At 40.0% G+C, this 14,160-nt stretch overlaps 1 protein-coding gene across 1 annotated transcript in view; it reads right to left on the reverse strand.

Moving 5' to 3' along the window:
* Positions 1–12,853: 12,853 nt before the first annotated feature.
* LOC308512209 (eukaryotic translation initiation factor 2 subunit 3-like) overlaps positions 12,854–14,160 on the reverse strand; it is a 71,934-nt gene continuing 70,627 nt past the window's right edge. Inside the window, exon 6 of the mRNA XM_081082007.1 lies at positions 12,854–13,271. The gene's annotated coding sequence lies outside the window, so the exon portion shown is untranslated. The remainder of the gene's footprint in view (positions 13,272–14,160) is intronic.

A 14,160-nucleotide genomic window follows, 5' to 3' on the forward strand; every position in this document is an offset into this window, starting at 1 on the left:
AGTCCTTCGGTTGATCTCCTACCCCCCTCCCTCCTGCCCGGCCTTCCTGCTGCAGTTTGACAATCTGTTTGAGGCAGCTCTGCCTCTGTATCTATTATTGTTCAAAAGTTTATAAGGGTCTCTATTATCCATGAATGAGTGAGATCATGTGGTATTTTTCCTTCATTGAGTGGCTTATTTCACTTAGCATAATGCTCTCCAGTTCCATCCATGCCATTGCAAATGGTAAGAGCTCCTTTTTTACAGCAGCATAGTATTCCACATGTAGATGTACCACAGTTTTCTAATCCATTCATCTACAGATGGGCACTTAGGCTGTTTCCAGATCTTAGCTATGGTGAATTGTGCTGCTATGAACATATGGGTGCATATATCCTTTCTGATTGGTGTTTCTGGTTTCCTGGGATATATTCCTAGAAGTGGGATCACAGGGTCAAATGGGAGTTCCATTTGTAGTTTTTTGAGGAAAGTCCATACTGTCTTCCATAGTGGCTGCACCAGTCTGCATTCCCACCAGCAGTGCACGAGTGTTCCTTTTTCTCCACATCCCCTCCAGCACTTGTTGTTTGTTGATTTGTTAATGATAGCCAGTCTGACAGGTGTGAGATGGTACCTCATTGTTGTTTTGATTTGCATCTCTCGGATGATTAGTGACTTTGAGCATGTTTTCATATGTCTCTTGGCTTTCTGAATGTCCTCTTTCGAAAAGTGTCTATTTAGGTCCTTTGCCCATTTTTTGATTGGCTTGTTTATATTCCTTTTGTTAAGTTGTATGAGTTCCCTATAAATTTTGGAGATTAGGCCTTTATCAGATATGACATTGGCAAATATGTTTTCCCACGCAGTGGGTTTTCTTGTTGTTGTTGTTGATGGTTTCTTTTGCTGTGCAGAAGCTTTTTATTTTGATGTAGTCCCATTTGTTCATTTTTTCTTTAGTTTCCAATGCCCTAGGAGCTGTATCGGTGAAGAAATTGCTTCGGCATATGTCTGAGATTTTGTTGCCTTTGGATTCTTCTAGAATTTTTATGGTTTCCCATCGCACATTTAAGTCCTTTATCCATTTTGAGTATTTTTGTGTATGGTGTAAGTTGGTGGTCTAGTTTCTAAAATCCCTTTCTATAAAAATCAGAAATATTAACTACAGTTTAGGCACACATAGTATATGAGAAGCGCATTTTAAATTGTCATTCCTGAATGTAGAGAGGAAGGTCAATAGAGAATAACTTCTCATCTCTACTCTTCCCACTACCACATCTAAATTCCAGTTTTAGATTTGTTTGTATCAGCTAAAAGAAAAATTCTATAAAAAGTTCCTGCTTGGTGAAATTTTACCACTTGCATGCTTAGAATCCAAATAATTATCATCACTCTTACCACTACTAGTAATGGTATCTACTAACCTTTTGTTTTGAGATCTTCAGTTCACTTCTTTACCCATATGAGCCCTAAAGGATGGTTGCAGTGTCAGAAACAGGCCACCGATGACAAAGACTATACAGAAGAAAACATCACCCAAAAAATTATTTTAAATATATTCATGATTTTTCAAGCAGGAACTATTAAGGCAGGAAAAGTTAGTGTCTTTTTTCACACCTGCTTATCCTTTGAAATTACTCCCTATATTCCCCAACCGCCAATCCTTTTTTTGAAGATTTAGATCCTATATGGCTTTAAAAAATCAGAGTGAACAGTAAATCTTTTACTTCCCATTCTTCATGTTCCACACAAAGATTTTTATATAAAACTAAATTCAAAAGAATTATTACATTTTTTGAAAGATTATTTTTTTTTTTTTACATTCTAAATGTTCTCCCAATTTTTATTGTGGTCTAAGTTTTACTTCAAATAGAAAATTTATGATTTGTGGCATCTATGTGATTTGATTATAACCAATGACACATCATAGGTTTTATTTTAGTTAACTGTAGAAAAAAAACAACCTTCCACAAAACTAAAAAATATAATTTGTGGCTAAAATTACAGTTGTAACCAAAGGCCAAAGATGAAAATATATGCTAGAGATACTAATCAGTAATGCTGGTATAGCTATACCAATAGCAGATACATAGCCAAAGACGGTATTAGACATTTCTTCATGATGATAAAAGACGAAGTTCATCCAGCTCACCCTGTACTCAACTTTACTTATAGCAAAGACTGATAGAACCAGAAAGGGAAACTGATGAGTTCTCCAAAATAGTGGAAGAGTCCATAGTATAACAAAATATCCATTTTTAAATATATGTTATTGTAAACTGGTTAATGAGCAAGTCAATTGTGAGTGGATTCAGTCATTCAATATATGAGGGCTAAGAAAAACACATCATTAAATCTATACTAATTAAAGCCTAGGTGGTCCTCATGATGTCATCACAAGATGGCCACCACAAGATGGCCACACGCACAGTGGAGGTGGGGCCTGGCGGCCGCTCTGCACACTGAGGCCTGGGTGTCCTACAGCTCCATACAGTGCAGAGGTCGGTCCCAGTGGAGGAGATGGGTTGTGGCAGGGGAGGGCAGTTGAGGGTAATCGGGCCAGCAGGAGAGGAGGGTTAGAGGTCGATCAGGCTCACAGGGGAGGGAGAGTTGGGGGAAATTGGGCTGGCAGGGGAGGAACAGTTAAGGGGTGATCAGGCCAGCAGGGGAGGGCAGTTGGGGGCGATAAGGGGAGCAGTTAGGCACCAATCGGGCCGGCAGGGGAGCAGTTAGGGGGTGATCAGACTGGCAGGCAGAGCAGTTAGGACAATCAGGCAGACAGGCAAATGGTTAGGAGCCAGCCATCCTGGATTGTGAGAGGGATGTCTGACTGCGGGATCAGGCCTAAACCAGCAGTCGGACATCCCCTGAGGGGTCCCAGATTGGAGAGGGTGCAGGCCAGGCTGAAGGACACCCCCCTCCTCCCCAGCCGCTCCATGCACAAATTTTGTGCACCAGGCCTCTAGTTTAATTATAATTTACTTCTCTTGGCAAATGCTTATAATATAAGTATCTTGTGTTCTATAACTTCCTATTTTCTCCAGATATAGGTAAAATAATTAATATAGCAATAGTGACATTAATAATTTCAAGTATTTAAGAACAAAGACAAAAGTACTTGCAACTTGATAGTGGGAAAAAATTGCTACTATTAGAATCTACATTATAACTATATTGATTGAACAGTTAAGATACAATATAAAGGAAGCCCAGAAAGATCCTTATTACTTAAATAGAATTATTTGGTAAAACTGTATTTTCCAAAGGGAAAACTGTTGGGTTTCAGGAAAACAGTGAAAAATAAGTATGGCTCTGGCTGGTGTGGCTCAATTGGTTGAGCATAGTCCTATGCACCAAAAGGGTTTCTGGTTCAAATGCCAGTCAGGGCACATGCCCAGGTTGTGGGTTTGGTCCCTGGTTGAGGTTGACTGATGGATGTCTCTCTCGCCGCCCACTCCTTCCTTTAAAATCAATAAAAACAATTTTTTTTAAAGGTATAAAGCATCATCAGGACAGAGTAAAATTGTTTTGCTTTTGTTTTAAACAATTTATCTTCTTTATCTTTTTTTTTTTAAGTCCTCACCTGAGGATATTTCCCCATTGAATTTTAGAGAGAGTGGAGAGAAAGGAATGACAGAGAGAAACATCGATGTGAGAGAAACACATTGGTTGGTTGCCTCCTGCACGAGCACCAACCAGGGTCCAGGCCAGTGAGCAGCCTAGAACCAAGTATGGTCTCTTGACCGAAATTGAACCCAGGAACCTTTGGTCCACAGAGTGACATTCTATCCACTGAGAAAAACAGGCTAGGGCAGAAAAACTGTTTTGAGCTTCCTGTGTTCAAGTCTAGGAAATAGAGGTTTGTCCATGTAAGTGAAAACTCATGATCTAAAGGTTAATTTAATTTAAACCTATTAATTTTTGTCCTAGATTTTAGAGAATGCAATATAATATATGGGGTAAAAGGGAACTGGTTTTCTTTTTTTTTATTGCTTAAAGTATTACAAAGGGTATTACATATGTGTCCTTTCTTTTTTCCCCCGCCCTTGACAATCCCCTGGCCTCTACTACACCCCAGTGTCTTATGTCTATTGGTTATGCTTATGTATGCAAATAACTCCTTCAGTTGATCCCTTACCCACTGCCCCTTTTGCCCCCCATCCCTCCCCAGCCTTCCTGCTGTAGTTTGACAATCTGTTCAAGGCAGCTCTGCCTCTGTATCTATTTTTGTTCATAAGTTTATAATGGTCTTTATTATCCATGAATGAGTGAGATCATGTGGTATTTTTCCTTCATTGGCTGGCTTATTTCACTTAGCATAATGTTCTCCAGTTCCATCCATGCCATTGCAAATGGTAAGAGTTCCTTCTTTTTTACAGCAGCATAGTATTCCATCGTGTAGATGTACCACAGTTTTCTAATCCATTCATATTGCTGATGGGCACTTAGACTGTTTCCAGATCTTAGCTATAGTGAATTGTGCTGCTATGATCATAGGGGTGCATATGTCCTTTCTGATTGGTGTTTCTGGTTTCCTGGGATATATTCCTAGAAGTGGGATAACAGGGTTAAATGGGAGTTCCATTTGTAGTTTTTTGAGGAAACTCCATACTGTCTTCCATAGTGGCTGCACCAGTCTGCATTCCCACCAGCAGTGCACGAGTGTTCCTTTTACTCCAATCCTCTCCAGCACTTGTTGTTTGTTGATTTGTTGATGATAGCCAGTCTGACAGGTGTGAGATGGTACTTCATTGTTGTTTTGATTTGCATCTCTCGGATGATTAGTGACTTTGAGCATGTTTTCATTATGTCTCTTGGCTTTCTGAATGTCCTCTTTTAAAAGGTGTCTATTTAGATCCTTTGCCCATTTTTTGATTGGCTTCTTTATCTTCCTTTTGTTAAGTTGTATGAGTTCCCTATAAATTTTGGAGATTAGGCCCTTATCAGATATGACATTGGAAAATATGTATGCCCACGCAGTGGGTTTTCTTGTGTTTTTTTGTTGTTGTTGTTGTTGATGGTTTCTTTTGCTGTGCAGAAGCTTTTTATTTTGATGTAGTCCCATTTGTTTATTTTCTCTTTAGTTTCCAATGCCCTAGGAGCTGTATCGGTGAAGAAATTGCTTCGGCATATGTCTGAGATTTTGTTGCCTTTGGATTCTTCTAGTAGTTTTATGGTTTCCCGTCGTATATTTAAGTCCTTTATCCATTTTGAGTTTATTTTTGTGTATGGTGTAAGTTGGTGGTCTAGTTTCATTTTCAACCATGTATCTGTCCAATTTTCCCAAAACCATTTATTGAAAAGACTATCTTGACTCCATTGTATGTTCTTGCCTCCAATGTCAAATATTAATTGAGCATATTGGTTGGGGCTGATTTCTGGGCTCTCTATTCTATTCCATTGATCTATATGTCTGTTCTTTTGCCAGTACCGGGCAGTTTTGAGAACAGTGTCTTTGTAATACAGCTTGATATCTGGTATTGAGATCCCACCTACTTTGTTCTTCTTTCTCAGGATCGCTGCAGCTATTCGGGGTCGTTTTTTATTCCAGTTGAACTTTTGGAGAGTACGTTCTAGGTCTGTGAAATATGCCATTGGTATTTTAATGGGAAGTGCGTTGAATTTATAGATTGCTTTGGGCAGTATGGACATTTTAATGATGTTGATTCTACCAATCCAAGAACATGGTATGTTCTTTCATCTGTTTGTCTTCCTCTATCTCTTTTTTCAACGTCCTGTAGTTTCCTGAGAAGACGTCCTTTACCACTTTAGTTAAGCTTATTCCTAGGTAGCTTAATTTTTTTGATGCGATGGTAAATGGGATTGCTTTTTTAGTCTCTCTTTCTGCACATTCACTATTGTTGTGCAGAAAAGCCATAGATTTCTTGGCATTAATTTTGTATCCTGCTACATTGCTGAATCCTTTTATTAAGTCTAATAGTTTATTGATGGAGTCTTTAGGGTTTTTTAAGTATAATATCATGTCATCTGCAAAAAAGGACAGTTTTCCTTCTTCTTTTCCAATTTGGATGCCTTTTATTTCTTCTTCTTGACTAATTGCAATGGCTAATACTTCCAGTACTATGTCGAACAGGAGTGGTGAGAGTGGGCATCCTTGTCTTGTTCCTGTTCTTAGGGCAAATGGTGTTAGTTTTTGTCCATGGAGTATGATGTTGGCTCTGGGTTTGTCATATATGGCTTTTATTATGTTGAGGTATGATCCTTCAATTCCCACCTTGCTGAGAGTTTTTATCATAAATGGGTGTTGAGTTTTGTCAAATGCTTTGTCTGCATCAATTGATATGACTATGTGGTTTTTTTCTTTCAATTTGTTTATGTGATGTATCACGTTTATTGATTTGCGAATATTGTTCCATCTTTGCATCCCTGGGATAAATCTTACTTGGTCATGGTGTATGATCTTTCTGATGTACTGCTGGATCCGATTTGCTAAGATTTTGTTGAGGATTTTGGCATCTATGTTCATGAGGGATATTGGCCTGTAATTCTCTATCATTGTGTTGTCTTTACCTGGTTTTGGTATTAGGGTGATGCTGGCTTCATAGAATGAGCTTGCAAGTGTTCCTTCCTCTGGCATTTTTTGTAGTAGTCTGAGGAGGATAGGTTTTAGTTCTTCCATGAATGTTTGTTAAAACTACCCTGTGAAGCCGTCTGGTCCTGGGCTTTTGTTTGCTGGAAGCTTTTTGATGACTGCTTCAATTTCTTCCATAGTTATTGGCCTATTGAGATTTTCAGATTCTTCCTGATTGAGGTTTGGAATGTTGAATTTTTCTAGGAATATGTCCATTTCCTCCAGGTTGTCTAGTTTGTTGGAGTAGAGTTGTCGATAGTATTTTTTAACAATCATTTGTATTTCAGTGGGATCTGTTGTTATTTCGCCTCTATCATTTCTGATTTTGCTGATTTGTGTCCTTTCCCTTTGCTTCTTGGTGAGCCTGGCTAGAGGTTTGTCAATCTTGTTAATCCTTTCAAAGAACCAGCTCTTTGATTCATTGATTTTCTATATTGTTTTTTTGGTCTCTATGTCTTTTATTTCTGCTCTAATCTTTCTTATCTCCTTCCTTCTGCTCACTCTGGGCTTTTCTTGTTGCTCTCTTTCTAGTTCTTTGAGATGTAGAGTTAGATATTTACTACCATTTTTTCTTGTTTTTTGAGATAGGCCTGTAGAGCTATAAACTTCCCTCTCAGGACTGTTTTCATTGCGTCCCAAAGGATTTGGATTTTTGCGTTTTCATTGTCACTAGTTTCCAGAATGTTTTTAATTTCTTCCTTGATCTCATTGGTAACCCAATCAATATTTAATAATGTGCTATTCAGCTTCGAAGTGTTTGAGTATTTTGAGTTGTTTTTATTGTAGTTTATTTCTAATATTATGCCATCGTGGTCTGAGAAGATGCTTGGTATGATTTCAAACTTCTTGAATTTGGGGAGACTTTGTTTGTGACCCAATATGTGGTCTATTTTTGAAGATGTCCCATGAGCACTTGAGAAGAACGTATATTTTGTGGCTTTGGGGTGAAGTGTTCTGAAGATGTCAATTAAGTCCTACTGATCTAGTGAGTCAGTTAGGATTGCTGTTTCTTTGCTGAGTGTTTCTCTAGCGGATTTATCCAGTGATGTCAGTGGTGTATTAAAGTCCCCTACCATGATTGTATTGTTGTCGATATCTCCCCTGATATCTTCCAGTTTTCTTATGTATTGGGTGCTCCTGCATTGCTTGCATATATGTTTACCAGGGTTATATCCTCTTGTTGTATTGATCCCTTTAGTATTATGAGGTTGCCTTCCTTATCTCTTGTTATGGCCTTCACTTCGAGGTCTATTTTGTCTGATATAAGTATTGCTACCCCAATGTTCTTTTCCTTTCCATTTGCCTGAAAGATGTTTTTCCATCCTTTCACTTTCAGTCTGTGAGTCCCTTCTAATGAGGTGGGTCTCTTGTAGACAGCAAATATATGGGTCATGTTTTTTTATCCATTCAGCCACTCGATGTCTTTTGATTGGACCATTTAGTCCATTTACGTTTAAAGTTATTATTGAAAGGTACTTGTTTGTAGCCATTTCTATTTTTTTTGTGTGTGTGACTGTTTTCTTTCTGGGATTTTTAGTTCTTCTTTTTACACCAGTCCCTTTAGCATTTCTTGCATTTCTAGCTTGGTGGTGATAAACTCCCTTAGCCTTTTTTTTTTGTCTGGGAAGCTTCTTTTTTCCCCTTCAATTTTGAATGATAGCCTTGCTGGATAGTGTGTTCTTGGATTCAGTCCTTTGCTTTGCATCACTTTGTAAATTTCTGTCCATTCTTTTCTGGCCTGATATCTTGCTTCTTGCATAAGTTGTTGATTTTTTTCTCCATCCGGTTTATGCACTCTAGGACCCTTATTCTGAATTCCTTTTCTGTCAAGGTGCATGCGTCTGTATCACTTAGCTGCTTTTCTGGTGCGTCTTCCTTTTCTTTCCTTTGGGGGTTTCTTTGTCTACCCATGTTTGATCTCACTGACATATCTAGACATGGAGTTGTTCAGTGGCTGCTCCCTGGGTGGCAGTGGCTCCTTGGGCTGTGATTGCTCCTCGGGTAGTTGCAGTAGCAGCTGCTCCTCAGTTGGCAGCAGCTCCTCTGGTGGGTGCTGTTCACAGCTATGGTGGCTCTTCTGGCTGGTGGGGGGAGGCTTCACGTACAGCTGCTGTTCCTCAGACAGAGGGTGTGGTGCTCATGAGGCTGCTGTTTCTCGGATCTGCTGCATTGATTTAAAGGCACAAAATACTACACAACAAGGCACCACGTACCAGGCACTGAACACAAATATATTCACGATATTAATAACCCCAAATAAAGGTGACCACCCGAATTAAGAGAATTAGGGGAAAAGGAAGAAAGAAAAGAAAAAGATAAAAGAGGAAAAAGAAAAGAAATGTAGAAAAAAAAGGAGTGCAAAAATGAAATTGGGAAAAAGGAGGGGGGAAAAAAGAAAAAGAGCGAAAAGAGAGAATGAAGTAGAAGAGGGGAAGAGACTATTTATGTGAGGAGAAAACTGTGATAGAACTGCCAGTAATCCCAACAAATTCCAGCAACAGCTCCCTGGAGATGAATACAGACTAGATACAACCAATAATATCAAGAGAGGCAAGGGAAAGCAGAAGCACAAAAATACCCAGGGGGAGAGGGGTGTGTGGAGGGAGGGGAAAAACCAGCCGAAAAAAAGAAAAATAAACAGCAAAATAGGAGGAGAAAATGGTGGAGGTATAAACAGACGTGTCCTGCGTCTTGTCCTGGAGCAGATTAGGGTGAGCAGCTGAAACGGGTAACATTCAGCCCGAATAGGCAGAGGATATTCAGCTGAGAGACTGTCTGCAGCTGGGAAAGACCGAGAACCTCCAGAAAAAAAAGGATGGTTGGAGACTGCGGCTGAAACCTCTCTCAGTGCACCAGCAGAGCAGCTGAGACTGCGCCATCTTGGGTGGCTATTGCCGGCATCCAGAGATCAGCTACTAACCTGGAAACAAGGGATCTCAAGCAGCGTGACTGCGTGAACTCAGACGAGCACTGCTTCTTCTCACGGAAAGGTTAGACTTCCCCTAAAGGTGCGGTTTGCAATTCAGGTTAGAGGAGGACCGCACGCGTGCAATCTGCGCCCCACAGAGTTCGCAGCCTTTGGGACCAGCGTAACCCGCAAGTGGGGAAGGGGCCACACAGGGCTGCTGGCAGAAGGGAACACTAAAAATAAGCCCATAGCTGGACTGGATGTAAAAAAGCAGCCTCGGTTTTTGCCACTGTGCCGGCTGGTTGGTGCCAGGGGCAAGTGGGCGCGCGGAAACTGCGTGCAGACCTGGAAGGTGGAGGCTTGCGAATTTGCACAACGTATCAGGCTCTTGTTACAGTTCCCCTTAGATCCGTGCGTTTGATTATTAAACCCAGTGCATGGGATTCCCCAGTTGGGGTCATTCGCAGAGCCTGTAGGGGAAAGTTCTTTTTGGGGAGCCTGGGAAACAGAGCGGGCAGTAACGATTAAAGAACCAGCTCTGGGCAGTGGACTTTCCCAAACCAGTTTCAAGTAACATAGAGAAAATAAACCCTACTGATAGAGAGGACTTATAGCCTCAGAGGTCAATCCAGACACACTGCCACCCAGAGGCAGAGCCACGAACTGTCTCTTCTGTAAATACAAATAAAGGCAGTCTGGTAAACAAATACAACCTGCCTTAAAATCAGGACTGTGGTTTACGGCACAGCGGGACAGTGTATCGCAGGGAAATTCAACACTCTCCTGAGGGCCTGGCAGGACTAAGGCGTGCCAAAAAGAAGAGTAGAAGATCTGAAGCACCTTCACTACTGCATATTTTTATATATTTTTTTAATTCTTTTTTCACCATTTCATTAAGAACCTATTTTATTTTTTTTATTTTTTTTTTCATCACCTGGTTTACCTTTTTATTTTTTTATTTTTTAAATATATTTTATTGATTTTTTACAGAGAGGAAGGGAGAGAGATAGAGAGCTAGAAACACTGATGAAAGAGAAACATCGATCAGCTTCCTCCTGCACATCTCCCACTGGGGATGTGCCCGCAATCCAGATACATGCCCTTGACTGGAATCGAACCCGGGACCTTTCAGTTCGCAGGCCGACACTCTATCCACTGAGCCAAACCGGTTTCGGCAAGATTTTACCTTTTTAATTACTACATTTTTTTAACCAGTATTATTGCTATCATTTTACCATTTTTTCAAGTGTCATTTTTTTTTCTTTGTTTTATTTTGGGATTAGTGTTCTACACTCTATCTTTATTGTTCCTTTAGCATATTTCTATCTCACCTTTACCCTTAAGCCAAAACTCTCTTCCTCCCTTTTCCCCTTTTGTTGTCCTGTTGCTTACCCTATTCCTGCTTTAGATTTTCCCTATTCCTTCTTTTTACCCACTGTCTAAATTTCACCCTACTTATATATCTAATTTCCAATCCCTTGCTCTAAATCCATATACACCTCTCTCTTATCTTTCTTCACTATCCAATTTTTTTTCTCTCTCTCTCTGTCGTTTTGCTAGTGTTTTCTTGATTTTGAGTCCTAAAACACCCACACACACACAGAGACACACACACAAAAAAACAGAAAAATAAAAAACACAATAATATACAAAACAATCAAGCAAACAGCAACAAAACAACAGAAAGAGAAAAGAAGAGAAAAAAAATTTTGGATGGTGAAGAAAGATAAGGGATATGTGTATAAGGATTTAGAGCAGTGGATTGGAAATAGAATATCTAAGTAGGGTGAAATTTTGACAGGAGGTAAACAGAAGGAATAGGGAAAATCTAAAGCAGGAATAGGGCAAGAGAAACAGAACAACAAAAGGGGAAAAGTGAGGGAGAGGGTTTTAGCAGAGGTAAAATTGAGGTAGGGAATATTGATGCTAAAAGAATGATGAAAATAGAATGGAGAACACTAATCCCAAAATAAAGAGAAAATAAAATGGCACTTTAAAAAATGGTAAAATATAGCAGTAATAACACTGGTTAAAAATAAAAATGTAGTAATTAAAAGGGTAAAATTAGGTGATGGAAAAAGAAGAAGAAAAATAATTGGTTTCTAAGTTAAAAGGTGAAAAAAGAGAAAAAGAAAATTTGCAGTAGTGAAGGTCCTTCGGTTCTTCTACTCGTCAGTCTGGCTCACCTTAGTCCTGCCAGGTATTCAGGAGAGTGTTGAATTTCCCTGCAATACACTGTTCCTCCATGTTGTAAATCACAGTCCTGATTTTAAAGCAGGCCGTATTTGTGTCCCAGACTGCCTTACTTTGTGTTTAGCTAAGAGTCAGTTTGTGGCTCAGCCTCTGGGTGGCAGTGTTTTTGGGTTGGCCTCTGAGGCTATACAGCTTCTCTATCCAGTAGCAAGGGTTTATTTTCTCCATTGCACTTAAAGCTGGTTTGGGGATGTCAACTGTCCAGAGCTGGTTCTTTAATCGTTACCCTGCTCTGTGTTGTTGCTGGGATTGAAAATCCCTCTATAGGCCAGACCCTGTTAACTCCCAGGGACTAATCATATTATTTAATCCTTCATCTCCTTCAGGGTGGAATCTGGGTGTGGCTGTGCTCCTTGCCTGGGGGCTAGGTGGAGGAGTCCCACCCTCTGGAGAGAATGGCTGCCCCAGTCCTGGGCCCAGGGATGTCTCAGCACTCAATTCGCTGCCACCTCTCCCGGCGCCCCCTCTCTCCTCAGCCTCTCCCCAGATTCCACTCGTCCGCACCTTCTCCCTCTCTTCAGCACAGGTGAGTGTCTGTATCCTAAATGTCTTATGAACAGGGTTCAGTGAAAACAAACGCAGGCCGCGGAAACAGGGAAGGCTTAGTTTCTGTAAGCTCTTCTCTTACAGGCACTGCATGCTCTGGTCAGCTCTTCAGGCTGCCCCCTTTAGGCTCAGTCCTCCATGATCACAGAACCCAGATCTCAAATCCCCGGGCGCCAGAAATCCCTCGGATCTCCTTTCCCCAGTCAGGGGCTGAGCCTGTCCCAAGGGACTCGGCTGTCTGCCATTAGGTCTCCCTCTGACCCTCTGGGCTCAGAGGTCTGGCAAACATTCCTGCCCAGATCCCTGGTTGTTTTTTTTTACCTTTCCAGGGGAGTTCTGCCCTTCCCGGCTGCAAACCGTCTCACCAGCTGAGTAATTTCGCCAATTCGGGTGGGTGTTATTAGTTTCAGCTGCTTACTCCATTTGCTTCGGGACAGGACCTGGGACGCGTCTGCCTATATCGCCACCATCTTGTCTTCTCTTTCGGAACTGGTTTTCAAGGGTATTTTGAATCAAGTTTTTACAGGTTCAAAGTCATTCAAAACTGGAGAAAACTCAGACAAATCATGAAAAAATAAGAAGAAAAAGTTTATTTGAAACAAGTTCAGTAGAATGTGTGCTATGAGCAAAGGCTGATTGCAATACATTTTATTTCAAACCTGAACGAATGTTCAAATTTGAGAATTTAACAATGATCAATTTCTGCTAAAATGTGGATTAAATTCATCAATATACCAATTTTGGTATTTATTGTAGATCCCATTACTTATTCTAGTACTAGAGAATAAAATTTCTTCACAAAAAATATTAGAATAACCTTACAATTTCTATAATGAGTTGTGAAATGTGTATTCTCACACATTTGATATTACACCCCGAGATTGGTAAGAGAAATCTGATTTCATCCAAATGTATTTTTTAACTGACATTCTTCAGTCATCATCTACTGTTGGCTTGATGGTTACTCCTCTTCTTATTTGACCCCAACCAATTATACTGCAAAATGAAAGTTAAAAAAAATCATGAATTTTAAATGAATCTAATTAGCAATTCCAGAAAATGTTGACATAATGGTTTTACTTAGGCTATCCTTTAAATTGAAACTTGTTCCCATAACATGTTCCTCTATAAAGACAAGTCCATATTATCTCCTTCAATAATATGGGTTTTGACTGCCAGAATGAATAACAAAAGCAAACAAAAAGTTGCTGCCGTAATATGCTCATATTTCCCTAAAAAATATATACCTACCCAATTTAGAATCAACAAGTAAGAGCATGTTAGGTCCCCCTAACAAACCATGCCAAAAGACAAAATACATCAGCCTAATTAAAGAATAAAATCTCATCATTAATCCCCTTTTCCTTTTTCTCTTTCACAACATCTCAACAGCTTTAAAGTGAGTGAGTGAAGAACTAGAATATTCAGACTAGAAACACATTACTCTTAATAGCAGAGGTAATAACGTAATATAATCAATGACCAGACTGCTAGCTCACCTCTGCTTTCGCTTTTAAAACAAAACCCACTGTGGGAACCCTAATCAGTCAGTATACACCAGATGTTTAAGGCCACTCTGAGCATGGGAATCCTAATCAGAGTAATCAAGGCCAATGTAACTAGGTGTAAAGCAAGGATACAGACACTGCGCAGGCGTATCCTTACATAACCCAAAGACTGGGGTTACTATTTTGGCAAGAAGTCTCTGTCTCATTTAGCATAAAGTATATTACTGACCAGCCAGCGAAAGGCTGCTGTATGTGAGGCTGCTTAGTCAGGTTACTATGTTTGTATAGCTTCTACATTGGGGGCTGAATTGTAGGGAAGATGTATTACTGACCAGCCAATGCTGTTTGTTTTTCCTAAGATGGCTCCTGTGTTTACT

This window comes from Myotis nattereri, assembly GCF_964212035.1.
Source record: "Myotis nattereri genome assembly, chromosome: Y".
Lineage (NCBI taxonomy): Eukaryota > Metazoa > Chordata > Mammalia > Chiroptera > Vespertilionidae > Myotis > Myotis nattereri.